This window comes from Oncorhynchus nerka, linkage group LG28 (assembly GCF_034236695.1).
Source record: "Oncorhynchus nerka isolate Pitt River linkage group LG28, Oner_Uvic_2.0, whole genome shotgun sequence".
NCBI classification, from domain to species: Eukaryota; Metazoa; Chordata; class Actinopteri; order Salmoniformes; family Salmonidae; genus Oncorhynchus; species Oncorhynchus nerka.
Window position 1 is genome coordinate 61,939,235 of NC_088423.1, and position 19,840 is coordinate 61,959,074.

Here is a 19,840-nt window from a genome sequence, read left to right on the forward strand (position 1 = left end):
ATGGGTGATTACTCCCTACTCTGCTATTGGGCAGTTGTCACACACGAAACTCTATAGCTCCACTTTACATGCTTCCGTACTGCTGCAGCACTGCATCATGTTTTTCATCTGTTAGTGTACCCGCTTTGATTTAGTTTATTTTCATGTAGTGTAAGAGCTGCATCCCATTTCTCTGCCTTCTGTTGATCAGATGCACTCACACTGGGTAGCTTGAAGCAGCTACTGTACATTTGTAGCTCAGCCATAAACAGACACCACTAGCTGTATCCTGACATAGGAAGCCATAAGCACCGAGCAAGCAAGCTTGCTAGAGGAATGTCAATTTTATGTACAGAACTAGATGTGCAGTAGAGGTTATCTAGTTTATGGGAGGTCAACCCATGTGGGGATATGAGTGGCCAGGAAGGGGCCATTATTCAGATGTTTCAGACCTCCCCTATGTGAACCAAATACCAGCAGTAGCAGCCATTGAACTGGTATACAAATGGCTGTGGGGGAAAAAGCAACAAGGGTCTTTTTCTGATACTTGTGACTCCCTCTCCTTTTTAAAGTGCAAACAACCCCAGCAGAGGAATGTCTAAGTGATGTTGGAAAATGACTGTCCTTATTCTGTCTAGTCCGATCTTAGCCTCCTAATAGAGCGGAATAAAATGTGTGTGTTTTCGAATATGCGTTCATGTAGTCGTTTTTCTCTGAATTTTACAGAGACTCCTAGAAGTCCAGTGGTTCCATTTGCATGACGCAACACGACCCCGGGCGCTTGGTCCTCGTATGGCTGCTCCTCTGTGTATTACAGTGTGACTGTAACATGGGTCTTCTCCCGCTGGTGTAAATAAATATACTGTAGCTCTATCAGTCCACTCTCTTTTTATGTATGAGCGCAGTAAGTCCGTGAGTTGTGGTCAATCTCCAAACCCACCATGTGGTTCTATTATAACCCACCATGGTGCCACGTGACAGTGGTGTAGTCTGTGTGGCCATGGGGTTAGAACCTGTGGCTCCTCTGACCCCTCCTTGACCAATTTTAAGGGGGAGCTGTGAAAATGTATCGGGTTTTAAATCTGGACTGAGAGACCAGGGGGAAGTAAAATGCAGCCTATGAGTAATATGCATCAAATACTATCACTTATGCTCTCTCTGTCCCTTGTAGGCCAACTCCCTTATTTTTCTCCCTTGTCCCCATACCTTATAACATCTCCAGGCATACTTCTTGCTACTCTTCTTCCCACACTGTCCCAAACACTTCCTTTCTATCCAATTCAACTCTCTAATCCTTCTCACTCTCCGGTTTGATTCCCTAGTAATCCCTAACTTGATTCGATGAGGGTGTGAAAATGGTTGAGGCTTTTCAAATAACAGCCTGGGCTTCAACTGCTCTTAGTCATTGACTGGCTAACTATGGTGCTAGTCTAGATTCTGTCGTTTGTTTGCCACATATGATTCTGACAAGCGTGATTTTCCAAAGATGAATCATCATACAACATTTCTAAACCATGAAATTATTAGAAATGTTTTAGCTTATTGAGCAGTGTCTGCTTTTAAATGTTCCATTTCTCATAAAACATGTACTTTGCATTTCCGGCGTAATGGCCTAGTACTTGTGAAATCCACCCTTTAAAGATCTACTGACCTTCCAACTCTGTTTCAATCAGTCAAGAGCAGCCAGTGCACTACAGATCTTTAGTTATAGCTCCCCTCTTCCTCAGAGAATAGGTCATTCACTCTATTTATTTTGTCTAATTCGATTTTCTATTACACAAAACGAAATGGGGGGAATAGAGCATAAGGGCAGATAACTTCCCAGATTAAACATAATCAAATTTAATGGGTAGGTTTTTCATTTAAAAGTCATTTCATATGCAGCTGACTATGTACTAAGCCTACATGAGTCTAAGCCCCCCCCCCCCCCCCCCCCTGACATGAGTCATGATGGGTCTGTCAGAAATGAATGCAACACTTGTCAAGAGTTCCTCAACATGTAATTTGCTCCAACACTTCAGTGATCTTGGGAGAAAAAAAAGGAATAATGTTCTCTTAATGACTTAACTAAGAGCAGAGGGCAGACAGCGTACCATGTGTACATTTGCGGCAGGTAGCCTAGTGGTTAGAGCGTTGGACTAGTAACCGAAAGGTTGCAAGTTTGAATCCCTGAGCTGACAAGGTAAAAAAAAAAAATCTGTCGTTCTGCCCCTGAACACGGCAGTTAACCCACTGTTCCTAGGCCATCATTGAAAATAAGAATTTGACTAGTTAAATAAAGTTTTTTTTTTAAACGTAAAAGTCCATCGTAGTTCTGTATAGCTGCAATGTTGACCACATACCGTAGAGGCAAGTTGCAACTGTGTGTAAGTACAAAATGTAACATTTAAGCTAACCGATCGAAGGTTGCCACATTACAAGGAGGGTCAGCAGACTTGTTGTATTCCTGTAAGAAGGAAAAGTGCAGCCTTGAAAGAGGTTTAGCCCGTTACCATGGTGCAGCAGATAAAAACATTAAGCACTTAATCCTCACACTGCAGTTTCTGTCATTTTTGATAAAATTGTGTCATGTAAGCATAGCTAATTATGGCAAACTCGATCGGTTTTTAATCTACTTTGCTTTTTAAACACCTTGAAAGTAGATGAAACACTCCGTCTAAAAAGCCATTGTCTCTTGTCTTTATCATTAGTTTATTTTGCAGTCAAGTCAGTACAACTTGTTTTTGTCTCACAAGCCTGAGGCCTCCATTTCAAATTAACTGTGAAATAATTGCGGTTGCTGTTTGTAAGTATCCTAGACTCCCGGAGTGACATTCACACATACTGTCACAGACAGAAAATGTGTCAAGTGTATGTAATTACTTGGGGCATTTACTGTAGCTGATGGGCAGTTACTATTGATGTTTATGCCTCTGGTGCAGTTACTACAGACATTTACTATGTACTGACTGTTGGACGTTTGTTCTGACATCAAATCAGAACCAGTAAATTCATTTATGATTTAGGCCTATACCTCATTATTCATTACGACCTCGCAATTGGCGATATTGCAGTATTAATGCATTTCTTTTCAAACATTTTACAGAATTTTAGAGCAGTTCTTTGCCTAGTAGGTTTAGACATTCTTATGAATAATATATGTTCTAGATTGCTCTTTTTGGTATAACAGCATACAGACACCAGTATCTACCTTTGATGGTTATTAAATGGTTTAGTGCACTATAGTTTTTCACCAATACCCTTTTGATTTGCCATTAGTCCTACACTGACATATGTGCACCTGGTCATGATTCCATTAGCCACGTTAATGGGCATCCTATTAACACAACACTCCAGGAAATCGAAACCGCTGGTTTGTTCATGAGGAAGCGTCAACATAAAAAATGTTTATTTTTTACTTTTTGTTTTTACTCGACCAGTAGCATTTACACTTCTGGTTCATAGTATGTTGTTTACTGAGAATAATGACTGAGCAGACAGGAAAAACCCTGGCATTGGACCACTGCGGTTTTTCCTATTGTTGGATGACAGCTCAACAAAGACTTGACAGAATTCCAAAACTGTAAAATAGAAAACACTTTTTTTCCATAACCTAATATATGTAATATAGAAATGAAGTGTGTCGTGGCTTTACTTGCATTAATCTGATGATTGTTATTGATCTAATCAACTAACTATGTTTCATTGTTACCTGATTTAAATGTATCAATTAACTCATTAGGAATTTGGGGCACCATGACAGCGGTTGTTTAAAGAGTTACCAACCCCCGAATATAACTCTAAAGGACTTTACCTATCGCATCCGCAAAACAGTCAACATATTAATCATAACTTTGTATCGTATCATCATTCTGAACAGTCGTAGCCTCAGCCTTACTTATGATTCAGTACTACACAAATTGGTTAAATTATTTATTTACTAGCTAACTAAATGGTAACACAGGATAAACATAATACATTAGAAAAAAGTCCTTAACAGACTGACATGGAGGGGGCGAGAGAGAGAGAGAGAGAGAGAGAGAGAGAGAGAGGGACAGAGACATAATACTTTGGTACATTTAGAAACTACTCTCACAGCAATCATATACTTTGCAGACGAACCGCCGCCCGTTTGGAGTAAGAAATCATGAATGTATTTACGTGTAAATGTCTTTGTCCGTCGTGTAGTCCTGAACAGAACTACAGAGTTGATTCCCCTTCCATTCGCTCCTAAAGCTGCTTAGTTGAAGATAGGCTAGCCAGCCGTGTCGATGGTTCTCGAGGTTGATGAGTATAGTAGAATACGACGCTTTGAAAAGTAGTAGAATGGTCCCACTTAAATTCGCTTTTCTAGATACTTTACTTTGGACAGCTAATCCGCTGTCATTGTACGGGAGGTGACATTATCGTCTCTACCTCATTTTTAGATTTCAGAGTTCGAACCACTTTGGACGTGAGCTGCAGCTCGACACCTTTCTGGTCTAAATGTTAATTCTGGTCTAAATGTTCATTTCTTTTCTAATCCTTTTATACACTCTGGTTGAAAGGGACAGTTCCGTCCGGCTGACGCGCTCTTTGACCTCACTGGCTGTGGCTACTTAGTGTGCAAAGTTTATAGAAAAAAAATGATCCTCTGCTGGCTCCTAAAATCAAATCCATATCTTAACAAAAATACTTTCATCATATTCCATATTTCATACACAACGTAGATGATGGAGATTTCAAGTTACAGTATTTCCTTTCTAACATTTTTTTATGACATCACAAAATAACAATCCATATGACATTATTATTCTTTAGATCGTCTCTGACCATTCCCCACATTCTATGTTAGAAATATTGTTCCAGTATTCACTTTTGAATGTATTAGTAGGAAACTGTCTGTGTAGACAAAGGAACATTCCTGTGTGAATTTGGAGAGGAATGTTCTCTCTCCTTGATTTACAACAGGGTGTGAACTGTCAAAACCCCACCAGTTCCCTCCTCCTCCCTTCTGTGGGTGAGAGAGGGTCTGGTTGAGGTCATTCATTGCCAAGCTGCCCTGACCTATTTGGATCCTCTAAGGACAGTCATGACAAGTGATTTGTGCATATTGTTTTTGTTTCTCTGTTTTCTTCTCCTAGGTGCGGTTATTGGTGACGGTCAGTCAGCTGTGGCCAGTAACATCGCCAACACTACCTACCGCCTCCAGTGGTGGGACTTCACCAAGTACAACCTACCTGAAATCAGCAACTGTGAGTGGATTAACATTGTTGAAGTTGTCGATTGGTTGGGATGGCGATTTGTTGGGGTGGAACAAGAAACTTAGGCCTTTTTTTTTTTTTTACCTTTATTTTACTAGGCAAGTCAGTTAAGAACAAATTCTTATTTTCAATGACGGCCTAGGAACAGTGGGTTAACTGCCTGTTCAGGGGCAGAACGACAGATTGTGTACCTTGTCAGCTCGGGGGTTTGAACTTACAACCTTTCGGTTACTAGTCCAATGCTCTAACCACTCTAACCACTAGGCTACTCTGCTGCCCCATAAAGATATGCCCTACCTTTCTTTCCATCTTTCATTCCTCTGTGGGGATTGTTTCAGATCCAAGCCCAGCACTGACTGCTATTCTGTAATGCTTTCTCTCTCTGTCCATCTTGCCCGCCACTGGTCTTAATGGTCTGGTTCATTTCACAGTACTATCCCCGCAGGACCATGCTGAGTGCATTCTACTTTTGTCCCATACTTAAGGGTATGGGAGATTCAGTGGCTCTGTTTATCATCAGGCTCACATAGTGTCATGGTCTGGTTATTACTCTGCTTCAGGCCAGGTTATTCCTGACATCAGGTCAAAGACAGAGAGCAGAGGCCCGCTGCTCAGAACACCACCTCTAAATATAAAACCCACTGAGTTATTCTGCTCTAATGCATTCAGTGCCCAATCAAGCACCTTTTCTGGGTTTCGTTTTCTTTAACATTCCGTGTTTGAGGGTTTTGTTGACAAGCTATTATTTTAAAGGTTGTAATATGTTACGTAACAGTGTCTATTTTAAGTTGTTGTTTTTTTGCCGAAGCCAGCGGCAGTTACTGTAGTGTACTCCTAGCGGTTCAGCGTATCATTATACCCCTAATCTACAATAGACATTGGGAAAGAACATTATCCTCAAACTAAGCCATGACTTTTATAGAGGATTTCACTTCTAATTCACCTCTGTACGTACCAAAGGTCTGTAACTTTTGAGTGTTTGGTCCCCATGCTAATTGTCCAAACTTGGGCAATGTTAAAAGATTGTTCATTTTGGGGGAGGGTAATCAAATAAGAATCGAAGAAACAGGAAACTTATCGCAGAATACAGGAAGCTGAAGCCTATGGTGTTCCCTAGACCAGGCTTCATCAACTAAATGAATCCACGGGATGATTGTTTTTCTTAAACGGATCGTTAGTGTGCTGGAACATAATTTGTAGACTGCAAATACTTTGTTGACCGCAAGAAGCCCAAACAGATATGATATTTGACTAAATAATAATAATTTTCAAATCTTGCTTACACGATCACATATATAGTGCCTTTAGAAAGTATTCATACCCCTTCACTTATTCCAAATGTTGTTGTTACAGCTTGAATTCAAAATCAATATATATATACTTAAATTATCACCAATCTACACACAATACCCCATAATGACAAAGTGAAAACGTGTTTTTAGAAATGTTTGCAAATGTATTGAAAATGAAGTACAGAAATATCTAATTTATATAAGTATTCACACCACTGAGTCAGTACTTTGTAGAAACACCTTTGGCAGCGATTACAGCTGTGAGTCTTTCTGGGTAAATCTCTAAGAGCTTTCCAAAATTTCAAAAAACATAATTCCTCTTTGATATGATGAGGTTTTATGTGAAGGCTCGTGACAAAACAAAATTGCAATTTAATTAATTTTAAATTCAGGCTCTAACACAACAACATGTGGAAAATGCCAAGGTGTGAACATTTTCTGAAGGCACTATCTCTTATGTGTGGGAATACTTTGGATCAGATTTTCTAAATTAAAATCACTTGGAGCTGATTTGCTGGTGTTTTTACGGTTTTATGTCCAAAAAAAGGAAAAATAAAGTATATTTATTTTTGCTCAAAAACTTGGGGGACCATATAAATCACCCGCGAGCCGCCAGTTGGGGAACGCTGCCCTTATTTATTTAACATTTTTTGCCCAATAATATACCTCAGGTTGGTGAGATGTGACTCACTCACTCCCAGCAATGTGATTTTAGACATATCCATAGGGGAAGTGTGGGTGGGATATCCATAGAGGGACAAGCAGGCGTGAGGAGGGAGCAGGTAGCTGACTAGTGGTGGCTATTCTGCAGCCTGATTGTAGAAACTATTCGCCAGTCTTCCAGTTTTTGCCATAACTCTTCTGTGTTGTCTGAGGGATTGAAGCAGGGAGAGTGGCTGGGGTCCTTGATGATCTTCTTGGCCTTCCTGTGAAATCTGGTGTTGAATGTTTTCTGTAGGGCAAGCAGTGTGCATCCAATGGTGTGTTCGGCTGCACGTATCAGCCTCTGAATAGCCTTGCGGTCCGCGGCAGTGGAGTTGCCATTCCAGGCTGTGATTCAGCCCTACAGTATGCTCTCGATGGTACTCTTGTAGAACCCTGTGAGGGCCCTCAGGAACAGACCGAATTTCTACACATGCATGGGTTGAAGAGTCGCTGTCATGCCTTCACCACGGTGTCTGTTTGGTTAGACCATTTCAGCTTCTCTGAGATGTGTACGCCGAGAAATATTAAGTTACTGACCGTCTCCACAGTGGCCCCATTGATGAGGTTGGGGGCATGTCAAGCATGGGAACAACGTCATCAGAGTACCTACCCTCCTCCCTGTAAGCTGTCACGTCATTGTTGTAATCAGGCCTATTACTGTCAGGGAACTTTATGATGGAGTTGGAACTGTGTGTGGCCACCCAGTCGTGGGTATACAGGAAATACAGGAGGGGACAGAGGACGCACCCTTGTGGGGCACCCGTGTTGAGAATCCGTGTCAAGTAGGTAATGTTGCCTACCTTCACAACCTTGGGGCAGCCCCTCAGGAAGTCTAGGATCCAGTTGCATTGGGAGGAGTTCACACACAGGGCCATGAGTCCTATAATGAGCTTATAGGGCAATATGGTATTGTCATCTAATCTGAAAAGTTATTTTTAATACTGATGTGTTATAGAATTCAAACAGGGATGCCCTGAACTGAAGTCAAGAGTTAAAACATGTAAAATTAAAACAATATTGAATTAATCTGACCTATGCATTTGTAACAAAAGCTCAACGCTTATATTATGGAAAAAAGACTAGGTAAATCACCGGAATGAATGTAAATAATTTAAAAGCAATAATGATAACTTTGCCTGAGAGAACTTAATTTCAGAACGCTAGTACAGCAGATGTTCCCTATTCCTCCTCCTCTGTGAGAGTAAGTTGTGAACTCAATGTGGTGTGTGTGGCTCTCCACTAAGCTCCACAGACAGACTGGGCTATGGGCCCTCTCCGGAATGCTGCTCATATATAATTGATGTGGGTGGTGCCTTTAACAATGAACTGTAACAGCTGTTTGGGAAAGAGGAAGAGATGCGTTAACCGGTGTGTGTGTGTTTGTGTGTGTGGAGCTTCTCAGCAATGATTAAAAGCAGAGGGTCTGAAATACAATCACAGTCACTGCATATGGCTCTCCCCATCTTGATCTCGAAGTTCTTGCCAAATGCAGACTGGCTGATATGCTAATGCACATATTCAGCGAGACATATTGCAAAGAAAAAGTTGTGCAATTACATAACAGTGTGGGATGTTAGGTAAGTTGAACGTCTGTGTGTTGCTGCTTAATTGAATCATTATCCTGTATCTTTATCTTCTAGGGCAGACAATAATATGGTTTAAAAAAGCACTTCGGTAGGCTATTGGTTCTCTACATTAGCAGTGATGGAACAACTTACAGGCTCTCCTAGGTCATCCTCATTTATTGTGACGTCTTATTATGAATCCCACTTTCTTTGCGGTCTGTTTTGACCAGTCCACTAGTACATCTGCAGCAGCAGGGGTCATTAGCGTTCAATGGATAGACATGCACATCAGGGTTTGCGTCAGGAAAATTTGGCGCTGGACAACGTGACCGGCAGGATTCTAATTTACCGGACATCCATATGCGTTGGATGTGTAACGCGTTAGGACGTCCACCCACTGTGTTCCAAATCACATGTAGATTATTGTAATTCACAGAATAGAAATTTGCCTGTAAAGTTGTAATAAAATGAAGTAGAACGATGTTCTTATACCCACATGACAGTTTTTTTTTATTGAAAAGCAAAACATTGCCCTTTGCATCTTCAGCCCTGCTGCAAATCATAATTGAATATTATTTAGATAAGATTAAAAAAAACATTTGGCCTAGAAGAACAAGTCAGTAATGAAATACATCTTCAAAATATAATATTTGTCTAATATAATTTGCGAATGAACATGTAGGAACATGAATGAAACATTGAATTAATAAATAACAAAACACAGCTGTTTTCAATTGCAATCTAGGCCACTCAAATACAACCCAGGCCTAATAACAAAAATAAAAATGGCTGTCTACAAACACCAGGGCCAGCCGGTCGTGGCTAGAAGGGATCCAGTTTTAGTCAAATTAACGTAAGATTTGACTTGTCGTAGCTAGTTAGGAAAAGGTTTAGGGTTAGGATTCACTACACTGAAGAAAAATATAAACACAACATGTAAAGTGTTGGTCCCATGTGTCATGAGCTAAAATAAGAGATCCCAGAAATGTTCCATATGCACAAAAAGCGTATTTTCGCTCAAATTTTGTGCTCAAATTTGTTTACATCCCTGTTAGTAAGCATTTCTCCTTTGCCAAGATAATCCATCCACCTGACAGGTGTCGCATATCAAGAAGCTGATTAAACAGCATGATCATTACACAGATGCACCTTGTGCTGGGGGGCAATAAAAGGCCACTCTAAAATGTGCAGTTTTGTCACAAAACACAATGTCACAGATGTCTCAAGTTTTAGGGAGCGTGCAATTAGCATGCTGATTGCAGGAACGTCCACCGGAGCTGTTGCCATAGAATTTAATGTTCATTTCTTTACCAGAAGTCACCGAACATCGTTTTAGAGAATTTGGAAGTATTTATTTAAATTAACTGATTTCTTCATATGAACTGTATCTCAGTAAAATCATATAAATTGTTGTCCGCTGCGATTCGGCACCACAGCAGTGGAAAGAGGACCCTCTAGGCGGACGCAAAATGAGCAAATTATAAAACTTATTTTGGACAATCAAATTCGATACGTAAATAAACTATATTTGTTAAGGCTGATTCGTTCATTGAGAAATATCATATTTTACAATGCTCCAGTGAAATGAGTCCCGCTCCATGCATTTAAGCGCTTGTTTCCAAGGCTTAAATTATGTCTCACTCTTTTTACAGTTCTACTGGATGATGTTATAACGTTTTATTGTAATTTGAGCTATCGTGGGATCTTGACTGATGTTATGTGCGATATACGTGGCTCATTGGTAACAACTCTGTTTCCTAGTATAGGCAGTTCGCTGTCTAGTGACGGTAACATTGTAATTCTTTGTGTAATTCTTTGTATTTTGATGTGAATAGTTGGCAACAATGTTTTATTTACAGGTGCTACTGAATAAGCTCAACTGAAATGCACCAATTGTGCATATCATTATTCTAGTCTATCAATCCATTCCAGATCTTTATACTGTTCATGACACATGTTGCATATGTTGGCATATGGCATATGTTGATCTTGCCTTGGGCAGCAAAACTGCTAGGACAGGGCCTGACGAACACAATAATTTGCCTCTACCTGCGTTTGTGGCAGACCTTGGCCTGCTCAAAGTGAGCTGCTGCTGTTGGGAAGTCAATGCTGTCCTACTCCTTGCAGCAGCTTGTGTATATCAGCCTCGTTACTTTGTCCTCAAGAAGGCGTGATCTTGAGGCTGTCTTTTCTCTGTTTTGGAGAAAGAATCCCCTCTCAGCGGTCACACTGGAAACGGGTATAATCAACTAAATCTTTGTCAATTTAGCTCAGTCTGGGTACACTTAGCTGAAGTCCCTTATGAGAACCTCACATTTTTTGCGTAAATAAAAATAGAAATACACACTCCCAACACTAATTTCCAAGCAGGTTGTGGCTTTATTAGCCTATTGTCACGTTCTGACCTTTATTTCCTTTGTTTTGTCTTTATTTAGTAGGGTCAGGGCGTGAGTTGGGGTGGGCAGTCTGTTTGTTTTTCTATGTTTGGTTTCTGTTTCGGCCTAGTATGGTTCTCAATCAGAGGCAGGTGTCGTTAGTTGTCTCTGATTAAGAATCATCATAGGTAGCATGGGTTTCACTGTTGGTTTGTGGGTGTTTGTTTCCGTGTCAGTGTTTGTCGCCACACGGTACTGTTTCGGTTTCTTCACGTTTCTTTTGTTATTTTTGTATTCAGTGTTCAGTGCTTTCTTTGATTAAAGTCATGGACACTTACCACGCTGCATCTTGGTCCGATCCTTACTCCTCTTCAGACGAAGAGGAGATCTGCCGTTACACCTATGAAGTATATTTGCCTTTGAAGTTGGAGCACATGGAGTAGTATTTCCATCAATTAATAAAAAGCATTATTTAAAAATGTATTTTATTTCATCCGTCCAGCAACAAATGTATTTTATCGTCTTTTAATTTATTTTATCGGCCAAAAGACGGCATTTACCGGCTAACAGTAACCCTGCCGAGACAATACCAGTATCGCAGCACTCTATAGTATCTTGGCAAGGAAAAAAACACTAAGCGAATTGAACTTCTTTAGGAAAACAGCCCTAATGTTGTCATTGAGTCATTTTCCCAAGCTATTAGGACACAATATTTTACATACAGCAAGGTTTTTAAAGGACCAAAGAGTTTGGTCTGCTTCGTGTTTTCATTTTTTCCCTTGAAAAAATATTGCAATACTGCCTTTGTCACAGACCTAGTTCACATGCTAAAATGTATTTTCACTCTTGGAGAGTAATTGGTGGTTTCAAGCAGATTGCATAAGTGTGGAACCGTGCCGATATCGTGAAACATTTTCAAAGGCCCCACTCTCTCTTCTCTTGCTAAATTGAATTGGTTGTTGGAACAGTGCCTTCACATCAATAGCACTCGTAGAAAGCTAGCCACACATATTCTTACAAAAAGTGTAAAACCAATGTGTCCTCAGATGTCTTGTAGAGCGGTTGGGACATGGAGGAAGTGGGATAGTAAATCTCCCAAGGAAGTGATTACATTGTCCATCCTCCTATTTAGTTCATTTCTCCTATTAGTGACATTTCGGATGGAAGAGGTGGCACGTCTCTTCACTGTTACAGTGCCACTGTATTTTATTCCAGTGCCATTTCTATCACAAAGTCGGTACCAAACATACTTTTCATGCAGTGTTATAACTTTTGTTGTTTTCACTTTAAATCTGCCTGGTACTTTATGACTTTGCTTGCCTAGACGTATTTGTTATGTGACACACATTGTATGCTGTCTTTTGCAAATCCAACCCGTGTATATACATTTGAAGTCGGAAGTTTACATACACTTAAGTTGGAGTAATTAAAACTCGTTTTTCAACCACTCCACAAATTTCTTGTTCACAAACTATAGTTTTGGCAAGTCGACTAGCACATCTACTTTGTGCATGACACAAGTCATTTTTCCAACAATTGTTTACAGACAGATTATTTAACTTATAACTAACTCACTGGATCTAAATTCCAGTGGGGGAAAACATACACTAAGTTGACTGTGCCTTTAAACAGCTTGGAACATTCCAGAAAATGATGTCATGGCTTTAGAAGCTTCTGATGGGCTAATTGACATAATTTGAGTCAATTGGAGGTGTATCTGTGGATGTATTTCAAGGCCTACCTTCAAACTCATTGCCTCTTTGCTTGACATCATGGGAAAATTAAAAGAAATTAGCCAAGACCTCAAAAAACAATTGTAGACCTCCACAAGTCTGGTTCATCCTTGGGAGCAATTTCCGAATGCCTGAAGGTACCACGTTCATCTGTACAAACAATAGTACGCAAGTATAAACACCATGGGACCACGCAGCCATCATACCGCTCAGGAAGGAGACGCGTTCTTTCTCCTAGAGATGAACGTACTTTGGTGCGAAAAGTGCAAATCAATCCCAGAACAACAGCAAAGGACCTTGTGAAGATCCTGCAGGAAATGGATACAAAGCATCTATATCCACAGTAAAAACGAGTCCTATATCGACAACCTGAAAGGCCGCTCAGCAAGGAAGAAGCCACTGCTCCAAAACCGCCATAAAAAAGCCAGATACTGTTTGCAACTGCACAATGGGGACAAAGATCGTAATTTTTGGAGAAATGTCCTCTGGTCTGATGAAACAAAAATTGAACAGTTTAGCCATAATGACCATCGGTATGTTGGAGGAATAGGGGGGAGGCTGCCATCCCCGTGAAGCACTGGGATGGCAGCATCATGTTTTGGGGATGCTTTTGCTGCAGGAGGGACTGGTGCACCTACCAAAATAGATGACAACATGAGGAAGGAAAAATATGTGGATGTATTGGAGCAACATGTCAGGAAATTAAAGCTTGCCGCAAATGGGTCTTCAAATGGACAATGACCCCAAGCATACTTCCAAAGTTTTGGCAAAATGGCTTAAGGACAACCAAGGTATTGGAGTGGCCATCACAAAGCCCTGACCTCAATCCTTTGAACATTTGTGGGCAGAACTGAAAAAGCGTGTGCGAGCAAGGAGGCCTACAAACCTGACTCAGTTACACCAGCTCTGTCAGGAGGAATGGGCCAAAATTCACCCAACTTATTGTAGGAAGCTTGTGGAAGGCTACCCAAAATGTTTGACCCATGTTAAACAATTTATGTTTATGTATGTAAACTTCTGACCCACTGGGAATGTGATGAAAGAAATAAAAGCTGAAATAAATCATTCTCTCTACTGTAATTCTGACATTTCACATTCCTAAAATAAAGTGGTGATCCTAACTGACCTAAAACAGGGAATTGTTACTAGGATTAAATGTCAGGAATTGTGAAAAACGGAGTTTGTATGTAAACTTCCGACTTCAGCTGTATGCCTGCTGGCGGAGTAGAGATCACAAGCCAGCATCCTCAAAAAAAACTAAACTGAATGGCCAGGAAGCTCCCATCTTCTCCTCCCAGAACTGTCCTGGATTAGGAAACATAAGGGTGGGGGCACAAAAGTTGCTTTCCTCTCATCCCAACTTAGTCAGAGCTTTGCACCATTACTGGCAGAATATCCCGCCTGTGAGTGGCTGAAGGGGAAAGCTAATTTGTAGTGCGAAAAACTGCCAAATAATGCTTGGAGAGAGGGTGAGGGAGCAAGAGGAAGCTGGCAGAGGAGGGGCATCCTCTGTCCTCAACGAAAATGAGATTTTAAACGAACCTGTCTGGGAGCTAAGTAAGGAGAGTGTTTGAAATGGTATGGCCGTGCCGGACGAGCGATGTCGATTTGATCGATGACAGGATATGGCACAAGAGAGTGCCTTTAAAAGAAAAACCAGGTCAGCTATAATATTCACTAAGCCTAGAACAGTTTGTGAAACAATGCCACGGTTCCCTCACCAGACAAAGCCATCCGTCCTATGGATGTTTGCCACATCTCATCCCAGTGGCATAGTATAGATTGTTCTCTTAAAATGCAAATCACAGTATGTTTGGCAGCTAGCTGGGCCAATTTTATTGCTGAGAGGCTTTGAGGTTTAATTTCGCCGTAAATAAATGTATTAGTTTAGCATTTGAATGTGAAGGTGTATTGCGTGACAATGAAAAGTATCCCTTTTCATTTTGACAATCCTCCACTTATCCCACATTCTGTGTACGAGACAAATAAATACATCTTACGCAAACACCAATCATTTTGATTATTGTTGCTTAAGATTGTTGTTTGTCAGAAAGGCCAGCCATTAATTTTAATTAGGCTACTTAACAGTAAGGGAAAATGTAATAATGTTTTTTTGCTACAGTAATATGGTTACTCCACTTACATTAATGTATTTAGCTGTTGTTGATATTGTTGTTGCTAAAACAATTTCATGCTTGGGCAGTCTAAGTCATGGGAATTGTACTGCTTTTTGGCAGTATTTTTTTTGGCAGTTGTTTTTGAAGTGGTTTTTAAATATAGCCTACATGTTCTAATTTATACGGAGCCACAGGAGATAACTGAAATCTAGAACCGTGTAGACAAATGTTATCTGGAGGCAAGAGAACTTTCTCAACATCTTAACTGACAACTGTGCTCAACTCTCTCAGTTACTCATACATTGCATACAGTGTACCCTATACAACGTGTATTTGTTTGTGAAAGGACAAATGGATGTACACAAGTTGCTGCTTCACTAGGGATGCGTGGCATACCCACTCTGTCCATTTAGCTGTGCTAGATGGATTGAGCTCATAAAGCTGTCACAGAGGAAAACACAGGGTCTGCCCCCAAGGCCCCGGCCCTACATTTGCTACTACTTCACTGCTTTACTTAATTATCATGGCCCAGCTTGAATCTTCCCCACAAGCAGCTGTTATCACCCTGTGTATGGGCCATACACTATGCACGCTGTCCACCCCTCCCTCACCAGCCATCACAATTGTCCTCACTGGACCCAAATAGACCACGGGTATTGGTTCCATGACAGGCATTCTTGGGCTAGGTTATTGGAAGGAGAGCTCTGCTCTCTCAACCAAGGTGTAGGCAGGGAATGTTATCAGCTAGAGGAACTGGAGCATGGTCTGCTAGCAGCTAACTGATTATATCCCTCTACTGCCTGCTGTATGTGACCCATTTGTTCGCTTTGGCACAGCTTGCCATAAGGGCACCCTTTATTTGTAAAAGAAACACTGTTTTATACTCTTATTTGGGACCCTTAGCTTTTAGGAAAGCTGTTTTTCTCTTGATGTTGAATGGCTGATACAATCTAAATTGCATGACATTGCCAATGTGCTTGTGGATAGTTTCCCCTCTAAAAATGGAATTCTATTTAGCCTATTTCCATCAATTCATCAGGTTGTCAGTATAGTCAGTAACAGTATTACTTTCCTTCTCCTTACAGTATCTCAACACTTGGAGGGGAGTTACGTGTTCATATAGCCGCCGCACTCAGCCTTCTTTGAGAAATGACTTAATCATGTTTTGGATCGTTGTCTCCTCTGGGGAGACGGTAAGGGATGTTGCCAGGTGTTGGAATGCAACATTAAGATCAATGCCAAAATAAATATTCAATGCCTTTTTCAAGTCTTCACTTTCGGTAAATATTTCTGAACAGACTGAAATTAGCATTTGTTTTCTTAGCAATGCAGTCTGGAAGTTTATTGGAAATGGGAACTATTCTTTCTTTCTTTTTAAGCAATTTACTATGTCAACGCAATGTGAACTAGTTTAAGACTTACTTGAGTGTGACTAATATGACCAGTATTGTTAACAAACATTTATGATTGAATGCTAATATGATTGAATGCTAATGTCAACCTTTTCTTCTCCTTGCATTCTCCCAACTTCGGAGACATTCACCTGTTTTTACAACATGACCTCTTTTGTATAGTTGATGTGCACCAGACATGTACACAGCGGGAGATGTGTGAAACAACGCTCACATCTGTCTTGTCTCCTCCACCGCAGCCTCGGTCAACGTGCTGGTGCAGAACTGCAAGATCTACAATGACGCCAGCTGTGACATCTCTGCAGACGGGCAGCTCCTGGCCGTGTTCATACCCAGCAGCCAGCGGGGCTTCCCAGACGAGGGCATCCTGGCTATCTACTCTCTGGCACCTCACAACCTGGGAGAGATGCTCTACTCCAAGAGATTTGGCGAGTCGTTGTCTCTGTTGAGCGCATGTGTCAAACTCATTCTACGAAGGGCCGGAGTGCCTGCGGGATTTTTTTTCTCCTCCCTTGTACTTGATTGAAATTGAAAGGAAAGAAGAAAAAACAACCAGTAGACACTAGGCCCTTCACGGAATGAGTTTGACACCCCTGTTCTGAAGTAACACTGTGGCCCATAAATAGTCCATGAGCCAGGCCCCCAAAAGCAGGGGCTGGTGTGTCTGACACGGAGGGAGATAGAAAGAGAGAAAGTAGCCAAACCGACTCGCTCAAATTAGACAAACTTGTTGCTGTGATAGGTTGTCTATCACCTCATCTGGTAGTGTCTGTCTCGACTGCATCACATCTATTTGAAGAAGCTAGCAGTTAAATTAGCCAGCTAGCTAGCTAGCTACACTAGCCAGTTAAATTAGCCAGCTAGCTAGCTAGCAAGGATCATTTATGCAATTTTGCTGCGATCCCCGTCCTTGTCTACAACAACTCCATATTAAACAACAGCCTACCTGTTGGTTAATCATTGTAGTCTGCCCCTTCTCATTTAGCCAATTTAATTCTGTAATTCCATTTTGCATGGATTAGAAATCTCCCACTTTACTTTCTATGCATGGAGCCTCTGACTGTAGTGCTGCTTTGATTGACGACAGTAAGTTAAATGCTTGAAAAGTGTGTAGCCTAGGCTACCGGAAGTTTTTTTTTTTATGTGGCTCACTCATAAAAACTGGGGAACTTTTGTTTTATACAAATGTTGAATGTCCTGGTATATCCTTGTATGTTGCGATATCAGATATATAGTAAATGAATACACTCTCGCAGGTAATCGAAGACTAACGTCCGCTCAGATTTTCGAGTATTCAAATAACCGTGCCCATCCCTAGTAATGGGGCCGCTATGTTTTTGGATTGTAACTTTGGTGATAGAGGCACCAAATTGCACACACAACTAGAAAAAAAGTGTTTTAAAAAGATTTGTAGATACTGGGCCATCTCAGAATTTCCACATTAACCCCAGAGGCCTTTTTCCAATATGGCAGCCAAACAACTCAATGGGGTCTTATTGGACAATTTCACATGACCTTACATGTATGAAATATAATTGTAGTAAGCCCCAAAATATTCCCCCCCCCCTTTAAGGAGTGCTTCGAAATATTTGTTCTGTGCTGTCATATCAATCTTACAGATCTTTAAAGTCCCATTTTGAGCTCCCGAGTGGCATTGTGGTCTAAGGCACTGCATCTCAGTGCTAGAGGCGTCACTACAGACCCTGGTTCGTTTCCAGGCTGTATCACAACCGGCCGTGATTGGGAGTCCCATAGGGCGGCGCACAATTGGCACAGTGTCGTCCGGATTAGGGTTTGGCCGGGGTAGGCCGTCATTGTAAATAAGAATTTGTTCTTAACGGACTTGCCTAGTTAAATAAAGGTCAAATAAACGTTTTTTAAATATATATTTCAGCAGAATTGTGTACATTTTAATATATTAAAGAAGGCGCATGAAGATTGAAAAAGGCAAATTAAAGCTTTAATCTAAGCAACAGTTTTTTTGGTGGTAAGTAGATATGGGAATGTGGGAGGCCTACTTAATTAGCTTAGCCATAAATTCAAAACAAATTATTTAGAGCAGGTCTGGACCCAAAGTAGCTGTGAACACAGTAATTCACAGTTAATCTACTCTTGCGAGCAGTACACACACTTACCAGTCATTAAGACTAGGCAATAGCTTAATCAAGTACACAAATATACCTTTTAGATTTTTAGCAGGTGCAGGCTGCATTCAACAGAGAGGGACTCTCCATTTTGGATAAAAATATCGGTTTTCAAATGGTTGCCTTTAATGAAAGAGGTTGTTTTACCGTATGTTTCTCAAGTGGGAACAAACATTCACCTGTCGTCAAAAACCATTAAAACCATTCATTAAGAAATACTTCACTGGTTTGTTAGGAAATTCAACATGACTTGCGTTAGCCTGCTGGTACAGTAGCAGGCATCTAAGGCATCAGAGAAGGCAGGACAGTTTAATTTAATGGTTCATGTTGTCTGTTATTTATAGCTGCTTAGTCAATTGAGACACCCAGAATGCAATCCCAATTATATATAAAGCAATTTACAGTATGGAGTGTTTCAGACAGAATGTAAATACTGTTTTTAGGCCCTCAAGTAAAACCATGACAAAAGGTGTTCAATATTTGCTTTAAGTTTATATGCCAAACCCATCCATGCTCAACATAAAGTAGCCTAACCATCTCTTTTTTATCTAGGTCCTAATGCCATTTCTGTCAGCCTGTCCCCAATGGGCCACTACGTGATGGTGGGCTTGGCCTCTCGCAGGATCCTGCTCCATCACAACACAGACCACATGGTAGCGCAAGTGTTACGCCTGCAGCAGCCCCATGGTGGAGAGACTTCCATGAGGGTGAGTTTGGCCAACGTTAACCCTTTGGAATTTCAAGAACAACAATATGCCATTTATTTGTGCTTTCATCAATGCATCTCGATTCAGGTTGATTTGCATTGAACTTGAAAATGCCAGCAAGAACCTAGACCCAAATCATCTGTAAGCATCTTCAGGGTGACAGTAACCAAATGAAACCTCCCACATCTGGAGGTAAAGAAGACTGTAAATGATGAGCTTCTTCTGGCTGGCAAAGAGTACGACTCTTTATAAATAGCTACTTTAACTCCATCATTTGGGGGCGATGAGAACAATAGATCCCCCCCCCCCCCCATTATCTCTAACCAACTGAGCAGGAACGTGAGACAGACATTACAATTCAATGCAGCACAGTAGCTCAATAATACCCTCGCAGCTCCAGCCCTCTCACAATGGCCAGACAGATTAGCAACCCCAAACAATCAAACCAGTGCTGGCAGAGTCTGCATTGACTCTACTTTAACTGGATTCTGAAGGTACCAAATATCTTTATTTCCAAACAAGATGGGGGTAGAAAATGGGCTTTACAATCAGAGACTTTTCACAGGTGCTGGCTCTAGCCTTTTATATT

General features: G+C 40.9%; 1 pseudogene; it reads left to right on the forward strand.

Annotated features, from left to right (window-relative positions):
• The window catches only part of LOC115113487 (activating molecule in BECN1-regulated autophagy protein 1-like), a 172,359-nt pseudogene that overhangs the window by 48,268 nt on the left and 104,251 nt on the right, over positions 1–19,840 (forward strand).